This window comes from Triticum aestivum, chromosome 3D, assembly GCF_018294505.1.
Source record: "Triticum aestivum cultivar Chinese Spring chromosome 3D, IWGSC CS RefSeq v2.1, whole genome shotgun sequence".
In the NCBI taxonomy this organism is placed as follows: Eukaryota; Viridiplantae; Streptophyta; class Magnoliopsida; order Poales; family Poaceae; genus Triticum; species Triticum aestivum.
This window is the reverse complement of record NC_057802.1, coordinates 451,005,454-451,014,524: the sequence shown is the minus strand read 5'-3', so window position 1 is coordinate 451,014,524 and position 9,071 is coordinate 451,005,454.

Here is a 9,071-nt window from a genome sequence, read left to right as displayed (position 1 = left end):
AAATACCTAGAAAGGTGAACTGAATCTTTGGGCCTCTAGAAATAATGCAAGCCTGAAACTGAAATACCTAGAAAGGTGAACTGAATCTTTGGGCCTCTAGAAATAATGCAAGCCTGAAATTGAAATACCTAGAAAGGTGAACTGAATCTTTGGGCCTCTAGAAATAATGCAAGCCTGAAATTGAAATACCTAGAAAGGTGACCTAAATCTTTGGGCCTCTAGAAAGATTTATTACCTCCTCAAGCAGCATCAAACAATTCCATGCGTGCACCACAAATCTATACCAAGTTTGATCAGGATCTACTTTTCCAAATCAGAATTAGCGCTAGAGCAAGCAAGATCAATGATATGGCCGTGAGACAGAGAAGGAACGAACAAACTCACCCCTCTCGCGACCTCCCTGGTAGATGCGCCGCGCCGCGCACGATAGAGGGAGAAAAACGACTGGTGAAGGGGGAGCGGGGCGACCTTCAAAGGCCGGAGGGAGAGGGCGGCCGGAGTAGGGCGGCAGAGGCCGGAAGGAGAGGGCGGGCGGAGGAGAGAGAGGGCGAGCGGCCCTATGGGGAACAGACAGGAGTCGTGCGAGTGGGGGGGAGCGATCTGGTGCGGGCAGGGGAGATTTTTTTAGTTCTCTTTTAGTGGGCCCGAGGATAACTAACCCAATTAGAACCTCTCCACCGGGCTAGTTTTTTAGCTTGGTTAGAGCAAACTAGCTCAAACTAACCCCTCTTGTTTCGATAATTTGAGGCTATTTCAACCCAAACTAGCTCTAACTCAGGGATCCAAACAAAGAGGAGTGTTACTGTACATGCTACAGTGTGGACCGTAGCACATTGTTTTTATGGCCATATCACCACATTGTTTTCTACTGCTGGTTCACTGGGCTACCGTGGTTCGCACTGCTGCTTCACTGGGCTACCGTGGTTCGCACTCCTCCGACCTGAGTAGTACTGTAGTATAGTACTAGTATATACCGCATCATTCTTTGCTCCTTCTTACTACTCCGACATGTGGGAGAGCCAGCATCCGGGTCGACGTGTCATGCACCTGATTAGAGCGCGGAACGGAAGGGGGGCATCACCCCGGTCGGAGCGCCAGTAATTCATGACTATAGTGAGTGGTCATATCACAAGTCTTTCCAGCAGTAACGCGCCGTCAAATCGCACAGCCCCACTCGCTCACCCTCCTCGCCTCTCTGTCAACCGGCCTACCCGAAAACTGCCGCGCGTACTGCCCGGGAAAAGCCCCGCCCTCAACTTTTAACTACGCGAAAATAGTTCGAGCTTGTTCGTTCTATATAAATACAGTACTTACTGTATGTTTATTCACCCGTGGGGTTGTTCAATGAATGGAGGGACGGGGAGCACAAGTGAACAATACTGTAGTACTACTAGTAGTAAGTAGGAGTCGTACAGTAGTCACCTTAAATAGAGAGTTTCTTTTCTTTAATGCCACGTACACAAATTGAAACGCTTGTTGTGGAGAGAAAAAAGATAATCACTCCACTATATATGGACGCAGGGGCCTGAGCGCTTGCTTTACTAGGGTTGCTCTCTTCATTCTCTCATCCTCTCCAGATATAAACAAGATAGCGGTAGCGACATTTTCTCTCTGCTCACCGCTGGTCACAGATCCGGCCGAATCCCTTCGGCCGGTGTGTGTAGAGGACTAAAAGGTGCATCGTTCACGCGGTCATCGCCGCCGAGGGAGGAAACCCACAGCTGCCGGAGGGGCCCGATCCTCTGCCCGTGCCGTTCTCTCCGACACAGCGCCGGCTTGGGAGGTCCTCCGACCCTTCTTCCTCCCTGCCGTATTGTCCGCAGATCCGACCTGCCGCCGCCGACATCCCGGCGACCCTCAGGTATAAGTTATTCGAAAGCGGCCTTGCTCTACTGCCCCAGCTCCCCACGTGTCTGCATGTGCATCTTTTTCTACTCCCATCAGCTCTTCCAAAGCCACCTAAATTTTTAGTATTATTAGAGGTAAAGCTACTTCATGCATTCGAATCTAGGGCTTTGTTCAAACAACGAAGAAAGGGGGGAAAGTTGTAGCATGAATCTAGGACTTGATTCAAAGAGGAAATAATATGGTGAAAGTACTAGAGACCGGATACCCAACCGGTCTCTTGGTTGAAAAGGGAAATAATGGGAAAACGCAGTACAAACTGGATAAGGAACAGATCTATTATTGGTTGAAAAAAGGATAGAAAGTGGTGGCTGGTGCACAAGTCAACAGAGTATGTCCAGGATTAGATTTGCTGCCATCACATAGTAAAAGGTCTCCAGGATTAGATTTGCTGCCCTCACATAGTAAAATGTCTCAGGATTAGATTTGCTGCCCTCACATAGTAAAAGGTCTCAGGATTAGATTTGCTGCCCTCACATAGTAAAAGGTCTCCAGGATTAGATTTGCTTCCCTCACATAGTAAAAGGTCTCCAGGATTAGATTTGCTGCCCTCGCATAGTAAAAGGTCTCCAGGATTAGATTTTTTGCCCTCACATAGTACAAGGTCTCCAGGATTAGGTTTGCTGCCCTCACATAGCATGAACAAACTTGACATCACCACTTTATGCCTCCTTGTAGGTACATTGTGCTGATGCGTCCACTGTCGCATGTCCTTATACCAACCTTTTGCTGTTGTTAATGTAAGGGCGCATGTATAATGAAGCGATCACACTGTTACCTTAGGGACATGTCTAACCAGTGTTATTGTTAATCTAATGCCTCCAGTGATAAGATGCAATTAAACTGTGTTACAAATGACACTCCTGCTGTTTTCCCCAGCATGATAAGTAAGTTGCTCCTTTACGCTGCTGAGTGTCCTGGTGTCCCCCCGGTCCCATGCCCTTAAACCAACTCTTTAGCTGCTGTTGATTTACTGTGTCTGGTAAACAAGCAATGCCACCATTAAAGTAATCCCATATTTGAGGAATCTCATTGTTGATCGTAATGCTTCTGGTAACATGAAGCATTGCTGACGTTTTAAAATTTCTACTGTCCTTGCGTGATTGCCATGAACATAATTAAGATGCTTCTTTTCATTTTGTATATGTTTCGTATATTCTTATTGACCAGCAACTGTTTACTTTCTATCTTTTTGTGCAGATAGGGATATCCATTTCACCTTGTTGCTATTGTGACCTTTTGGTGAACTACACAAAACACTTTTTTTTTGGAATGAGTGTCTTGTGCAGTTCAAGTAAAATGTCACGTGCGCAACATCTCTCAATTTTGGTGGAACTGCACAAAATGGTGATTGGAGTTTCCAAAATCTCCGTCAAGTTCTGCTGGTAATCTCGTGCAACATTTTATTAGCCTTTGCAAGATGGAGCCGTCACTGTCACCACAATGGCACTTTATTTTAGTGGAACTGCACAAAAGGATAAGAAAATTATAGTTGCACCTTACATGAGCCGGACAACCAACCTTAATGTTCCTCAATTTTAGTGCAACTACTAAAGAAGAACCTGCCAGCTCACAAGAGCAAGTACTTCTTGCTAGCTGAATGATGCAATCTTTGCTTCATTTCAGGTGAACTGTAGAAAAAGGCGCATGAATTGAATCATGGAACTCCAGGCAGACCTCATCCAAGTAGAGCTGGAGGTTGAGTTCAAGGAGACCGCTATTAAAGCGAAATCATGCTCTCCTGTCTCCTTGTTGGTGTTGTGCAAACATGCTGTGCAAACAGGAATACTCAACTACAGATGTTGTGACGGTCAAGAGCATTCGCCAAGTTCTTCGATTGTATGACATGGCTAGCCAAGATGGATTTAATCCCGATATTCACTTTATCAAAAGGCTCTAATGGGTTGGTTCTGAATCTTGCAAGCTGGGAATCAGTGAGATGTGTAGGCATGTTTGTTGTACTTATATTTGAATCTTATTTGTTGGTTCTGAATCTTGCAAGCTGGGAATCAATGAGATGTGTAGGCATCTTTGTTGTACTTATTATTTGGATCTTATTTGTTGGTTCTGAATCTTGCAAGCTGGGAATCAATGAGATGTGTAGGCATCTTTGTTGTACTTATTATTTGGATCTTATTTGTTGGTTCTAAATCTTGCAAGCTGGGAAACACTGCATGATGATGCAGAGGACAACAACCGTAACAAACAGTTCAAACTTGGTAGTATTATCTTTGTGAAAGTGTGACAAATGTGCTGATCGTGTGCGTCCTGAGAATAATAATTCTAATTGTTGTGCATGTTGATCCTGTGGCACTGATAGAACGAGCGAATGCATTGCTTGTTTTAAGTATAAATTTCTATTAAAGCTAATTAAATTTAAGTAAAGTGACCACTAACTCCTGTTATTACAGTACCAATACAGACCCGCTCGTGAACCGACGTGTGGCCGAGGGTGCATCTTCTGCCGGGCGTGCAGCGGATGAGGGAGGGCTAGTAACTGTTGTCGCCTGTACACACTCAGCTTACTGTTGAATCCAGTTCCCCAAGAGCTGAAAAACGAACTGCTGCCGCCGCCTACACACTCGTTCACTCGAAGTGACTCCAATGGCGATCCGAGGGGTGAGCCTGCTGGATATGGACTTCAGCAAGGAGTTCCCCTTTGAGTTCGCCATTCAGTCCTATGGCTGCACCAAGTTGAATGTGATGTACACCAACGATACGGACTCGGTGAAGCTCTGCCTCGCGTCAGTCCTATGGCTGCACCTGGTTCTGGAGCATTCGCCTGTTTCATTGGCAGCGCCGACTGCACCTTCGCTACGGTGGAGAGAAGGAAGAACGCGACGATTCGGCCATCTGGTGCAACAAGCTTGTCGACATCCAGAAGCAATACAAGATCATCAGCAACGGGAAGGAGAAGGACTCCGTGGTTGACCTCGCTGAGACCATCATCGACCCCTGATACGCCAACATGAAAGAAGACGACCCGAACACATGGGGGGTACCTCTGAATCTAGCCTACATAACCTACGCGGCCAAGGACGCATACACATGCTACGACATGTACAGGCAGATCTTGGACATGAGGGCGTGTCTTCTTTCCGTAACCGGCGAGTACACGGACAGCCGCAGCGTCATGATCAAGCGTGCAAGGAAGGTCTAGATGTTGTACTTTATCTATTTATAAGCACCTTTATCATCTGAGTGTTTCATGCATTAGCCTATGTGTCATAATTATCTGTTTTGTTTGAAATATTTCTTTTAAGAACCCATCAACCTGATTGCTTTTTTAGTGGCTATTTGCTTATGTATGTAAACTAGTTCACTTGTCCGTAAAAAAAAATAGTTCACTCGGCTGCCGTGCTTTGAATCTCCTTCCTCCCAACATATTCCCCTCCTCAGGTGGACCCAGCAGGTCTCTGAATTTTCTCCCACTTTCTTTTTCGATGTAAACTGAGTTTTCTCCCAGTACTTTCCCCTAGAACCAACTCAACTGTCCCGCGTCTAGCCTAAACAATAATAATACCCCACATACTATTAACTCATCAAATTAAAATGATATTTTATTTCGTAAGTTGAAAGTTCTTACAAAATAATAATAATAATTGTTTATATATAACTTGGCAAGTTAACTCCTAGTGATTGCGTACATAAGCTTGCAAAGATTTTACTAACGTGCAATCACGTGTTTATGTTTTTATAACATTTCTCCGTCTAGCCCAACATGATATTTTCACCTAGCCCAGCAAGTCCGCGGATTTCGAGAAAATGCGAATGGGATTTAAACGGGCTGCATAGAAGCTACATCATTGTTTCACCCAGCCCACCAAATGGACTAAAAAAACAAATGGACTGGCTGGCATGTGGGCCAGTAGGTCGAAGCCTAAGAAGGCGTTGGATTTACATCCAACGGTCGACATTCTTCTTCAATCTCTCGTCTTCTTCCCCCAGCTCTGCCGGAACCGCCTGCTCCAGCCTTCGGCATCCAGCAGCGTTGTTTTGTGCTCCTCAGCGAAACGCTACCCCACCGACGGCCAGGCCATCCCTCCAATCCGCACCTCCTGTTATTCTCTGCCGAGTGTAGGCCCACCCCGCACCCGAACAAGTCAAGTTTCCCACTCCTCTCCGTCTGCGACTCCACTGCCGCGTCTTCCCCATCTCCGGGTCATTCCAGTCTGGGGCCTCACCGTCGTCCACCGCCTCGGTGCGCTCGGCGCGGCGTGGTCAACATACGAGAGTCATCGGAAGAGGACTGTACGTGGAGAGCCTAACGGCTGGGACCCACGAGGTCCATGGTCGCATGCAAGGAAAGTTCCTCCTTATTACGCACTATATGTGGGAAGGGCTTCTGTATTTCACGAAAAAAACGTTCCCCCCGCTGATAGGTCAGACCCACCAGCTATATCTTCACACGCAAGGAAGTGCCTCCTTATTACGCACCAAAAAATGAATACCCCCTGCTAGCTGGGACCCACTATGGTGGTTGGCTGACTTGTGGGCCTACTAAGTTGACGAGGACGGAGGGCTTTGTCAACTTAGTCAATATGAACGATTCTAGCTCCAGTGACCATACGATGTCCATCCAACGGCCATAGTGCTTCTTCAACCTCTGGTCTTCTTGCTCTAGCCGCCCAAAGCAGCGCCGGTCGTGCCGCGTGCTCCTGCCTCTCATGGCCGGCGGTGATGCCGCGGAGGCTTCACCGCCCCCTACTACTCCCACCCCTGGCCCAGGGTATCCCTCTACTCACCCACACCCCCTGTTATTCTGCGGCGACGGCAGCCTCACGCCGCAGCCGAACCAGTGAACCCTCGTACACCTCTCCGCGTGGGCATCCACTGCCGCGTCTTCCCCGGCTCCGCGTCGTCCCCTTCCTAGGCCTCGCCGTCGTCCACCGCCTTGGTGCTCTCGGCGCGGCGTGGTCAATGTGGTCAACGACCGACTTCCATCGGAAGAGTACTGTACGTGGAGAGGCTGACAGCTGGGTCCACGGCCACAGGCCAGTTTTTTTGTGATTCGCCAAGTAAGTCGCTTTGTCAGGCCTGTTGGGCTGCAAATCTTTCAAGACGAGGAGAGCTTCATTCGGCTGGCCGAGAAAATGGCCTATCAGTAATGAGAAATGGGCTGTACATTTTTAAAACACATCAAACCGACAATTAGTTTCAAATATCTTTTTTTCATTTCGAGATTTTAAATTACATTAATTTTTATGCGTGGAGAATTTGTTGGATTTTATATTGATATACATTTATTTTTAAAATCAGTTTGAATGTGAGTCAAAATTTCGGGATTAAAAACAGTACGGACCGCACCGAAATATGCAAAATTTTGTATAATTTTTTAACCGTGGCCACAATATGGGCTGTAATGCTAAAAAAAAGAATATGGGCTCCAAAAAAACCTTAAGAATTAGCAAATGGGCTGTAAATTATTAGAAATAATGGCAGAGGGGTTGTATGCTGTTTTCCACAGATTTGAGGCTTTCCTAAAAAAAAGGTTGACGCACAAGCAGTGACTGTTGGATGTCCATCGAACGACCGTCGTGCCTCTTCAACCTCTGCTCTTCCTGCTCCAGCCGCTCAAACAAGCGCCGGCGGGACTGCCTGCTCCCTCCTCCCCGCGGCCGGCTGTGCTGCCGCGCAGGCCTCACCGCCCCACCATACTCCCATCGCTGGCCTAGCCATCCCTCTACTCACCCACACCTGCTGTTATTCTCCGGCGACAACAAACGAACCAGTAAACCCTCGTACAGTCGTACTCCCCTCCGCGTGGGAAACAACTGCCGAGTCTTCCCTGCCTCCGTGTTGTTCCCTTCCTAGGCCTCGCCGTCGTCCACCGCCCTGGTGCTCTCGGCGCAGCCTGGTCAACATGGTCAATGACCGACATGCATCTGAAGTAGACTGTACATGGAGAGGCCGACAGCTGGGTCCACGGCCGCACGCAAGGAAATGCCTCCTTATTACGCGCAAAATAATGATTCCTCCACCTGACATCAGGGACCCACCGAATGGGCCCAAACCAGCGCCGGTCGTGCCTCGTGCTCTTGCCTCCCGTGGCCGGCTGCGATGCGGCGGAGGCCTCACCGCCCCCTACTACTCCCACCGCTGGCCAGGCCATCCCTCTACTCACCCACACCCCCTGTTATTCTACGGCGACGGCAGCCTCACACCGCAGCAAACCAGTGAACCCTCGTACTCCTCTACACGTGGGCATCCACTGCCGCGTGTTCCCCGGCTCCGCGTCGTCCCCTTCCTAGGCCTCGCCGTCGTCCACCGCCCTGGTGCTCTCGGCGCGGCATGGTAAACGTGGTCAAGGAACGGCTTCCATCGGACGTGGACTGTACGTGGAGAGGCTGACAGCTGGGTCCACGGCCGCAGCAAGGAAGTGCCTCCTTATTACATGCAAAATAATTATTCCTCCACCTAACAGCGGGGACCCACTGGACGGGCCACCATATTTCGCAAAAAAATGTTTGCCCTTGACTGCTGGGAACCACCAGCTACATCTTCGCACGCAAGGAAGTGCGTCCGGAAAAAAAAACGATTCGCCCCCTGACTGCTGGGACCCACCAGCTACATCTTCGCAGACAAGGAAGTGCCTGACAGTCGGGACCCACCTGGTCGAAGCGTACGTAGCATTGTCATTCTGGTCGCGAACGTGTACGTAAATATATACTGGTGGATGTAGAGGCGCGCACGTGTCGTAGTAGAGGCGCGTACGTGTCGTAGTAGAGGCGCGCACGTAGCATGTACACGTACGTACAGCGGCCAGGGTGCAAGAAAGAAAATACGGCCACGTATGTGTACACACGGGCGGGGTCTCGAACGCCTACTCGCGCATACGTACGGCCAGGGCTCGTGTACATGGCTGGGTCGGAACGGAGAAACAACGTCCTCGTCGTGTTCATGGGGAGGCAACGGAATGCGTCGTGTTCATGGGGAGGGGTGTGGCATACCGCAAAACGGAGGAAACGGACCTCCTACGGTCGGAACGTAGGTCCTGTTGATTGGGAGGAGTCTGGCGTACCGCAAAACGGAGGAAACGGACCTCCTACGGTCGAAACGGGGGTCCTGTTGATCGGGAGGGGGGTGGCGTACCACAAAACGGAGGAAACTGACCTCCAACGGTCGAAACGGGGGTCCTGTTGATCGGGAGGGGTGTGGCGTACCGC